Source organism: Macadamia integrifolia, chromosome 4 (genome assembly GCF_013358625.1).
Source record: "Macadamia integrifolia cultivar HAES 741 chromosome 4, SCU_Mint_v3, whole genome shotgun sequence".
NCBI lineage: Eukaryota > Viridiplantae > Streptophyta > Magnoliopsida > Proteales > Proteaceae > Macadamia > Macadamia integrifolia.
Window position 1 is genome coordinate 31,207,245 of NC_056560.1, and position 11,118 is coordinate 31,218,362.

General features: G+C 36.5%; 1 long non-coding RNA gene across 1 annotated transcript; it reads right to left on the reverse strand.

Moving 5' to 3' along the window:
• Positions 1-9,436: 9,436 nt before the first annotated feature.
• On the reverse strand, positions 9,437-11,118 carry LOC122075353. The gene is made up of 3 exons (XR_006139223.1): positions 10,988-11,118; positions 10,597-10,738; positions 9,437-10,511 (listed from the first exon to the last, which is right to left on the reverse strand). It is a non-coding gene; the product is annotated as an uncharacterized LOC122075353 (long non-coding RNA).

Consider the following 11,118-nt stretch of genomic DNA (forward strand, 5'->3'; position numbering starts at 1 on the left):
AAAAAAAAAAAAGTGACAAAAGGTAAGTACGGTTTGGTTGTTTAAAAAAAAAGTGACAAAAGGTAAGTACATGTTACAGATTGTTTCTCTTTTGAGAAACTGTGTTTTTCTTTTAAGAAATCATACAAAAGAATATATTTTTTATTAAATAAAAATAAAATAAAATAAAATAAAAAGGTGTCATGAGTTTTAATTGGTTGACTCATAATAGAACTATAAAGCATAATTATTTACAGATTTACTTTTTGTGATATTTGATTTAGTCACTAGCACATTAAATATATAATTTTGTTATTTCATATTAATTCTTGTGCTATTTTGATTCAGTCACTATAGGAAATTATTATGCAACCCATGATGTTGTTCTGATCTGTCATAATGGGAACACTTATGATTTTATATATTAAAATTTTATATGCTTTTGTTTTTCATATTATTATTTAGTAATTCTTTGATGGAAAATTATTAAAAATATAATGGGCATACAGTTACAATCTAGGTCTACAGAGTTTTCGTAATTTTAGAGATTAGACTTCCACTTAGTGGGCTAATTCCTAAAGATGCGGAATCACTATAGACCATCTAGATGGATTGCAGTCAAGAAAGCCATATGGCGAACGATGTGCTCTTGCCAACACAGGTGAGTCTTCGTTTGGTCGATTTTGCTTGGTGGTGTGAGGGTGACGTTTTGAGCTTCACTATTTTGGAGGTTATTGTCTTACCACCACAGGTGACGGAATTTACAATATGGTGTTATTTTTTTGGCGTCTCGCCTTACATATGAAAGATTTCACTGCATGTTGGACGATCTTGCCACCATAGGTGTGACCCCAATAATGCTGGATCTTTTCCCAGTTTATTTTTTTCATACAATTGTTAAAATTGGTATTGGGATAAATCTGATTAATAAGCCTTAATTAGTCAGTTTTCATTATATTATTGGGATGTTGATATGCTTTTGGTTATTGCATATTGTATGTTTTGGTAAAATTTTGGTAATTATTATTGCCAGCTATGACTTCCCAATTATCTTCCATCAAAGTCCTGAATGCTTCCAATTTTGAGGGGGGGATAGACTCTCTTACTGTGTCTCTTGCAATCATGAGACTCGATTATGCCCTGAGAACTGATAAACCCCCCGAGCCCACAACTGAGAGTGATGCTACTGCAAAAACACTTTATGAAAAGTGGGAGGAGTCCAACAGATTGTGCCTGATTGTTATGAAGCATACTATGGACAAGACCATTAAGAAAAGTATGCCTCTGAAAGAAAATGCTAAGGATTTTCTTGCAGCTGTTAATACAAAGTTTACCAAATTTGATAAGGCTGAGAAGGGAACATATTTAGAGTGGTTCTCATCCACTCGATATGATGACACTAGTGGAGTACGTGATCACATTATGAAAATGACCAATTATGCTGCCACGTTGGGCGAGATGGAAGTGAAGATATCTGATTCTTTCCTTGTGTGGTAAATTATGCAATCACTTCCATCATCGTTTGATACTCTTAAGACCTCCTATAATGCACAAAAATTGAAGTGGAATCTTGAGGACATGACTTCCATATTGGTACAGGAAGAGGAAAGAAAGAAGAAGAAAAAAATTTAATTCTGCTTATTTTGTTTCCAATAATGGGGGTAAGAAGAAATTCAAGAAAAATTGGAAAGGCAACAAGCAAGAAAAATCAAGAAAAATAGAACAGAAAACCAATCAGAATCTGAAACCAAAGACTAAGGCTTTTAAGGGAAAGTGTTTCTTCTGCAAAAAGGATGGATATATGAAGACAGATTGCTATGGCTATAAGAAATGGCTTAAAAAAAAAGGTACATCTTTAGCTGTAGTGTGTCTTGAATCCAATCTTGTAGATGTTTCCCCTGATTCGTGGTGGATTGATACTGGAGCAACTATTCACATCACTAATTGTTTGCAGGAATTAAGAAGCAGGAGGAAACCAAGTGAGGGAGAGATGATGATCTACATGGGAAATAGAGAGAAGACCAAAGTTGAATTTATAGGAGTAGTTATATTACTTTTATCCACTGGTTTTGTTTTGAATTTGAATGATGTGGTTTATGTACTATCGTTTAGACGAAAACTTGTTTCGGTATCTAAACTTGACAGTTGTGGTTACACTTTTAATATTGGCAATGAAAAACTTACTCTTGACAGTTGTGGTTACACTTTTAATATTGACAATGAAAAACTTACTCTCTATTCTGGTTCTCTAATGGTTGGATCTGCCTTATTATGTGATGGTCTTTATAAATTTGATTTGGATATTAGTTCTTGCAAATATGTCAACACTTCTTCTGTTATAAATTATGTGGTTACAAATCCTAAACGTGCTAGATTGGATGAAAATTCTTCTATGTTGTGGCATAAACGTTTAGGACATATTTCTAAACAGATGATAGAATGATTGATTAAGGATGGTACACTTCCTCAATTGGATTTTCAGGTTTTGGAATTTGTATTGATTGCATTAAGGGGAAACACACTAGAGCTAAAAAGAAAGGTGCAACCAGGAAGGATGAAGCATTGGAGCTGATTCATACTGATATTTGTGATCCATTCACTCCTACTAGCATGGGTGGATACAGATATTATATTACTTTCATAGATGATTTTTCCCGTTTTGGTTTTATTTACCTTATTCAAGAAAAATCTGAATCCTTAGATGCTTTCAAAGTTTTTAAAGCAGAGGTAGAACTTAAAAGGGAAAAGAAGATAAAAAGTGTGAGATCTGATCGAGGTGGAGAGTTTTATGATATATATGATGAAACTGGACGTAACCCTAGACCATTTGCTAGATTCTTACAAGAATGTGGTATTGACGCTCAGTACACTATGCCTGATTCACCTGAGCAGAATGGGGTGGTTGAAAGGAGAAATCGTACCCTTATGGATATGGTGAGAAGCATGATAAGTAATTCAACTTTACCTGATTTCTTATGGGGTGATGCTTTGAAAACAGCAGTATATATTTTGAATAAAGTGCCTAACAAGTCTGTTCCTAGAACTCCCTATGAATTGTGGATTGGTAAGAAGCCAAATTTATCTCATTTTCATATATGGGGATGTGCTGCAGAGGTGAGACCTTACAATCCTCAGATGAGGAAGCTTGATCTAAGGACCATTAGTGGTCATTTTATCGATTATTCTGAAAGATCAAGAGGATATAGATTCTATTATCCTACACATTCTACTAGAGTAGTGGAATCAAATCGGGCAGTTTTCTTTGAGGATGATTTAGGTTTTCAGTCTGCTCAATCACGTAACTTTGTTTTTGAGGAGGAACGTGTTCTTGTACATATGCCTGTGACACTGCCGTCTACTATATTACAACCTCACATTGAACAAGAGAATGTACCCACTCACAAACCTGTGCAACCTATAGTGGTTGATCCTGCACCCCCTGTTGTTGATGAGATTTAGGACCATATTGTTGCTGATGTTCCCTTGAGGAAATCAGAGAGAACTCGTAGGCCTGCCATATCTGATGACTATGTTGTTTATTTACAAGAACATGAGTTTGATATTACTTTGGATTCAGATCTAATCAGTTTTGGCCAGGCTGCCAATGATCCCAATTCATCAATATGGATGTTTGTCATGCAAGATGAATTGAATTCTATGTTTGTTAATGATGTTTGGAATTTGGTTGAATTACCAAAAAGATGCAGACCGATTGGTTGTAAATGGATTTTCAAGACCAAACGGAACTCTAAAGGTGAAATTGAGCGTTACAAGGCCAGACTTGTAGCAAAAGGATTCAGCCAGAGAGGGCATAGGTTACAAGGAACATTCTCTCCAGTCTCGACAAAAGATTCTTTCAGAATCATCATGGCTTTAGTAGCACATTTTGATTTGGAACTTCATCAGATTGATGTCAAAACAACTTTCCTAAATGGAGATCTTAAAGAGGATATTTACATGCAACAACCCCTTGGCTTCAGGCAAGCTGATACAGAGCACCTTGTGTGCAAACTCAAGAAATCTATTTATAGTTTGAAACAGGCATCTAGACAGTGGTATCTTAAGTTTGATGAAGTTATCACTTCTTGTGGTTTCAAAGAAAATCTTGTAGACCAGTGTATTTAGCTAAAGATCAGTGGGAGTAAGTTCATTTTCCTTGTGCTTTATGTTGATGATATTCTTCTTGTAAGCAATAATGTTGATCTTTTGCATGAGACAAAACGATTATTATCCAGTCACTTTGATATGAAGGATCATGGTAAGGCCTCTTATGTTTTGGGCATTGAGATTCATCGTGATAGGTCTTGTGGCATTCTTGGTTTGTCTCAGAAAGGTTACATTGAGAGGATATTAAAAAGGTTTAATATGTTAGTATGTTCCCCTAGTAAGGCTCCAGTTGTAAAATGGGACAAATTTGGCAAGTCTTAATGTCCACAGACAGAATTGGAGTACAATCAGATGAAGAACATACCTTATGCATCTGTTGTTGGTAGTTGATGTATGCTCAAGTTTGTACATGGCTTGACATTGCCTATGTTGTTAGTGTACTTGGGAGATATTTGTGCAACCCTGGTGAAGCATATTGGGTAGCTGCTAAGAAAGTCATGAGATATTTGCAGGGCACTAAGGATTTTATGCTTACTTATAGAAGAATCGATTCACTTGATGTAGTCGGTTACACTAACACAGATTTTGCTGGATGCCTAGATGACCTCAAGTCTACTTTTGGATATGTTTTTATGATGGCAGGTGGGGCTATATCTTGGAAGAGTGTCAAGCAGACACTCACTGCATCTTCTACTATGTAAGCTGAGTATGTGGCATATTATGAAGCCACTGTTCAAGCTTTATGGTTAAGGAATTTTATCTCAGGGCTACAGATTGTTGACTCTATATCTAAACCATTAAGGATGTTCTGTGACAACTCCACTGCGGTACGTTTCTCTCATAACAATAAAAGTACTTCAGCCTATAAACACATTGACATTAAGTATTTTTTGGTCAGAGAGAAAGTTCAAGAGTCACAGATTACAATGGAGTAGATTGCTACAGAAAACATGATTGCAGATCCTCTTACTAAGGGCTTGACTCCAAAAGTTTTTCAAGAGCATGTCACTAATATAGGATTTGTTAGTTCTTTTGATGCATTTTATTAGTGGGAGTTTTGCTCAATATGTTCGCATTTGACTTTCAGTTTTATTTTATATATATGATGCATTATTATTGTTCTCAAGAATATATATGCATTTTTATGGCCATTTGTTTATGTGTATACACTTATCTATTTGCCTCCTACAGAAAATTGAGATTATATGTGGTGTATTTACCTCATTCGGTATCTGAGGTTCCAGTCAATACACATACATCCAGTCGCTAGTAAAGCCTCGTTTGATTGAGGTCTAGTGCTAGTGTTGTGGGACATCCGGACCTAGTCCCAAGGAGCTTCTTTGATTGAAGCTTAAGCGTTTGGGAGACGCTTGTAGTTAATGAGACCTTCGGTATCTGTCTCATAGGGCTCATTTGGTTTTCGAGCCAGGACCAATTTGAAAATAGACATGATGATCACTATAACATGTTATTTCCATACCAAACTTTCATACTGCTCAGCCCAAGTTGGTGATGTTATGAGCACTTTGACGTGTGTGGTCTCATATCGCTTTAGATGTGATGATCAATACGGTTGGGTGTTTGTAATTCTCATTCGGACCAAGGCATTTGGTTTAAGGTGCACTCCATTTGACACTGTTTTGTTTGTGGTCACATTCAGTTTATCTAAATCGGAGAGTCGTTTTAAATAAATTTTAAAATATAAAACTTGTGACATATGCTGCCCAAGTGGGAGATTATAAGATTTTCAATTAAGTGGGTTAGCATAGTCAAAGATTTGTTTCCAAAACCGGTTTAGTGGTATTGACTAAAGATGGAATAAGCAGAAAGAATCCAATATTATTCGTAAGTGATCTCTATGGAGATATTGGATTCTATTAGCACACTTTAATGGTATGAAATATTTATTACTATATGTGGACCAAAGGTATTGTTTCCTTAATGGGGAGGAAACTCTAATTTCATTGCAGGGTTGGTCCCTACCCTCACCCCTGTATATAGTTATCACTGACCCATTAAGTGATGCTAACGACCAAAAGTAAAAGGGAAAGAGGGTAGACCAGACCAACATTGATCGTGTTGTACGAAGAGCATACAAGAAGACATTGAGGAGTTCTTATTCTTCAACCATAGATTTAGGTATGCCTAAAACATATTTTTTTGTAGTGTTTGTCGTGTATGCTTATCGATCTTCATGAATCGTTCCGTATTTATTTTGTATAAAGTTGCAGTTGAGTTCACAGAGAGAGTGGTGTACATAATCCTATGAAAGAGCATCTGAAGTTTGGCAATTATGAAGCCAATTATGAAGCTAATTATGCTTATACAAAAGGTGGTTGATATTGATGCCACTTATAGATGATGTGATGCCTCATTGTCGGGATTACCTATTGAATAATATTTGCAACAAGATCGAAAATGGCAAGAGATAAAGAGATAGTAGGAAACCATGATGCAACATATGTTTCACGTAGGCACAACTAGATAATGTCATTTAGTAACTTGCTTAATTACATTCTTAGTAAACATTATGTACTAAATTTTAAACCAAAAAAAAAAATTATGTATTAAATACAATTATAAACACTCTCAAGTTATTTTTAAATCTCGTGTACATGTATGCCACCCAATTTTCAATCTTAGATACTAATTTACTAACACAAGAAGGTGAATTTAGCGTAGTATTATACGCAAAATTCACAAAACTACCCTAGGTGTAGCATTATTTCAAATGCAACAACCCCTTGGCTTCAGGCAAGTTGATACAGAGCACCTTGTGTGCAAACTCAAGAAATCTATTTATAGTTTGAAACAGGCATTTAGACAGTGGTATCTTAAGTTCGATGAAGTTATCACTTCTTGTGGTTTCGAAGAAAATCTTGTGGACCAGTATATTTATCTGAAGATCAGTGGGAGTAAGTTCATTTTTCTTGTGCTTTATGTTGATGATATTCTTCTTGCAAGCAAAAATATTGATCTTTTGCATGAGAAAAGACGATTATTATCCAATCACTTTGATATGAAGGATCTTGGTGAGGCCTCTTATGTTTTGGGCATTGAGATTCATCGTGATAGGTCTTGTGGCATTCTTGGTTTGTCTCAAAAAGGTTACATTGAGAGGATATTAAAAAGGTTTAATATGTTATCATTTCCCCTAGTAAGGCTCCAGTTGTAAAAGGGGACAAATTTGGCAAGTCTCAATGTCCACAGACAGAATTGGAGTGCAATCAGATGAAGAACATACCTTATGCATCTGCTGTTGGTAGTTTGATGTATGCTCAAGTTTGTACACGGCCTGACATTGCCTATGTTGTTAGTGTACTTGGGAGATATTTGTGCAACCCTGGTGAAACGCATTGGGTAGCTGCTAAGAAAGTCATGAGATATTTGCAGGGCACTAAGGATTTTATGCTTACTTATAGAAGAATCGATTCACTTGATGTAGTCGGTTACACTGACGCAGATTTTGCTGGATGCCTAGATGACCTCAAGTCTACTTCTGGATATGTTTTTGTGATGGCAGATGGGGCTATATCTTGGAAGAGTGTCAAGCAGACACTCACTGCATCTTCTACTATGCAAGCTGAGTATGTGGCGTGTTATGAAGCCATTGTTCAAGCTTTATGGTTAAGGAATTTTATCTTAGGGCTACATATTGTTAACTCTATATCTATACCATTGAGGATGTTCTGTGACAACTCCGCTGCAGTACGTTTCTCTCATAACAGTAAAAGTACTTCAGGTTCTAAACACATTGACATTAAGTATTTTTTGGTCAGAGAGAAAGTTCAAGAGTCACAGATTACAATGGAGCAGATTGCTACAGAAAACATGATTGTAGATCCTCTTACTAAGGGCTTGACTCCAAAAATCTTTCAAGAGCATGTCACTAATATGGGACTTGTTAGTTCTTTTGATGTATTTTATTAGTGGGAGTTTTGCTCAATATGTTCGCATTTGACTTTCAGTTTTAGTTTATACATATGATGCATTATTATTCTTCTCAAGAATATATATGCGTTTTTATTATGGCCATTTGTTTATGTGTATACACTTATCTATTTGCCTCCTACAGAAAATTGAGGTTATATGTGGTGTATTTACCTCATTCGGTATCTGAGGTTTCAGTCAATACACATACATCCAGTCGCTAACAAAGCCTCGTTTGATTGAGGTCTAGTGCTAGTGTTGTGGGACATCCAAACCTAGTCCCAATGAGCTTCTTTGATTGAAGCTTGAGCGTTTGGGAGACGCTTGTAGTTAATGAGACCTTCGGTTTCTGTCTCATAGGGCTCATTTGGTTTTCGAGCCATGACCAATTTGGAAATAGACATGATGATCACTATAGCATGTTATTTCCATACCACACTTTCATACTGCTCAGCCCAAGTCGGTGATATTATGAGCACTTTGACGTGTGTGGTCTCATATCACTTTAGATGTGATGATCAATATGGTTGGGTGTTTATAATTCTCATTTGGACCAAGGCATTTGGTTTAAGGTGCATTCCATTCGACACTGTTTTGTTTGTGGCCACATTCAGTTTATCTAAACCGGAAAGTCATTTTAAATAAATTTTAAAATCTAAAACTTGTGACATATGCTGCCCAAGTGGGAGATTGTAAGATTTCCTATTAGGTGGGCTAGTATAGTCAAAGATTTGTTTCTAAAATCGGTTTAGTGGTGTTGACTAAAGATGGAGTAAGCAGAAAGAATCCAATATTATTGGTAAGTGATCTTTATGAGATATTGGATTCTATTAGCACACCTTAATGATATGAAATATTTATTATTATGTGTGGACCTAAGGTATTGTTTCCTTAATGGGGAGGAAACCCTAATTTTATTGCAGGGTTGGTCCTTACCCTCACCCCTATATATAGTTATCACTGACCCATTAAGTGAGGCTAACGACCAAAAGCAAAAGGGAAAGAGGGTAGACCAGACCAACATTGATCATGTTGTATGAGGAACATACAAAAAGACATTGAGGAGTTCTTATTCTTCAACCATGGATTCAGGTATGCCTAAAACGTGTATTTTGTAGTGTTTGTCGTGCATGCTTATCGATCTTCATGAATTGTTCCGTATTTGTTTTCTATCATGTTCATCATGGCAAGAAAGATACAATCATCACACATTGTCTTCTTCACTATCTTTATAAAAGAGCTTGATCGATTGCACCTAGATATCAACACAACTAAAAGCTGCCAAATTTAATTTTGTCAAATTAGAATTCTTGTTCCTTTTTTTCTTTTTCATGTGTGTGTGAAAAGGGGGGGGGGGGGGGGGGATGAGGAGGAGGGAGTGGGAAAAGAAGGGTAAAAATTGCTCAATACTAATCATTTGTTTGATTAAATCAACAAGAGCTCCCTCTGTTACGAATCCTGTGGTGTTGCAGACAGTGGCATTTTACAATCAAGGACTGCATTTAGGAAAAACCTCACATTAAGGGTAACAAATGCCTTGGTTTTCAAGTGTTTGTCAAGACCATGCATTTCAAGCATTGCAACAAACTCAGTATCACCAACATCAGAAGCTAGGAGATCACAGAGGGCATGAGTATCTCGTACACGTACATCCCTGAAAGGTTGGTGCTTGATTGCATTAGCAATTGCCAATGCTAATGATTGGTAAAATTGGGCATCTTCACGAATTGAGATATTGGTGAGAATGTATGTCCTCCAAATCACCAATGCAAAGATTGAATAGGCGTGAGGGAAGACCAAGCTAAGAGGTAGCATTCGCTGCATCCTTGAAAGAGCTAAGATATATGGTTCACCAAGTAGCTCCACAACTAGTCCATCACAAACCATCCTGCAATTCCCAATAAGCAATCTAAACCAGTGCACATAGACATCAATGGAATTATTTACCTTATATCAAGAAATCCCATTTGAACTGAATCTTGCACTCCTTATAAACTGCAGAACATCCAAACCTTCTTTTATTCTCAAGACAGGTACCATTCTCTCTAGGCTAGTAACTCCATGAACAATTAACACAACAACAAGTGCTGATACAGCAGCCACAATTTTTCCTACCCCCAGACCTTCACTTTGGAGTGCCAGAATCCAAAGAAGAAGGTTTCCCAGAAATAACTCTTCCATGTCTGCATTATGACCCAGCTACACTCTCTCTTCTTTGGTCTTTGATCAAGTAGTGTATGTAAACCTCTTCTTTTTTATCTTCTAACTGTTTCCCTCTGTCTATTGATTGCAGAAGTTGCTGCTCTTTCTCTTTTGAACTGCCATGAAGCTGGCTGATTTTTTTCTCAAGGGAATTCCACAAGCTCCAAATGCTTGCCAATCTCTCTCTCAAGAGTTTCTATTTTGTCTGTTTTCTCTAGTAGCTTTGCCTGTGATTTCTCTTCAATATCTTGGTTCTCAGATTCTAATGTTGAAATTTTCAGCAATAAATCTTGCTGCAAAGTCCAATAAAAACTGATTTAGAATAGAAGAGTAACATTCTACAATTTACTCTTGAATCAGAAAATAAATCTTTCATACCATTTTGTTTTCAGATTGATTTGAAGCATGTATAAGATTGTTGATGTTCTCCTCTAACTTGGAAACCAACATCGCCATCTCGGCCTTCTTTGAAACAAGAGTTTTTGCCTCAGACTCCTGTTCGTATTCTAAGATCACAAACCTAGGTGAGAGAAAGGGCGGTAAGTCACTGTGTATATATATATATATATATATAGAGAGAGAGAGAGAGAGAGAGAGAGAGAGAGATGATGGCGTCACAAATCAATCGATTTAACCAATTTCATATCTCAACAACAAGAACAGAGATCGTCACAGATCAAAAACCATCTCTCTCTCTCCCTTTCAGGCTTTTCAAGCAATGAATCCTTATAAGCAACAGAAAAAAAAAGAAGCTGCAAGTAAGAATTACCTGTCGGAGCCACAAGAAGTTTGATGCTTGATTGTTCTTCGGCAAGATTGGTGGGGTGGAGTGTTGCAGCCGCAAACTCTCCCTTCCCTCTTTCGTTTCTCTACCAAATACCAATACGTATCTTAGTTTCC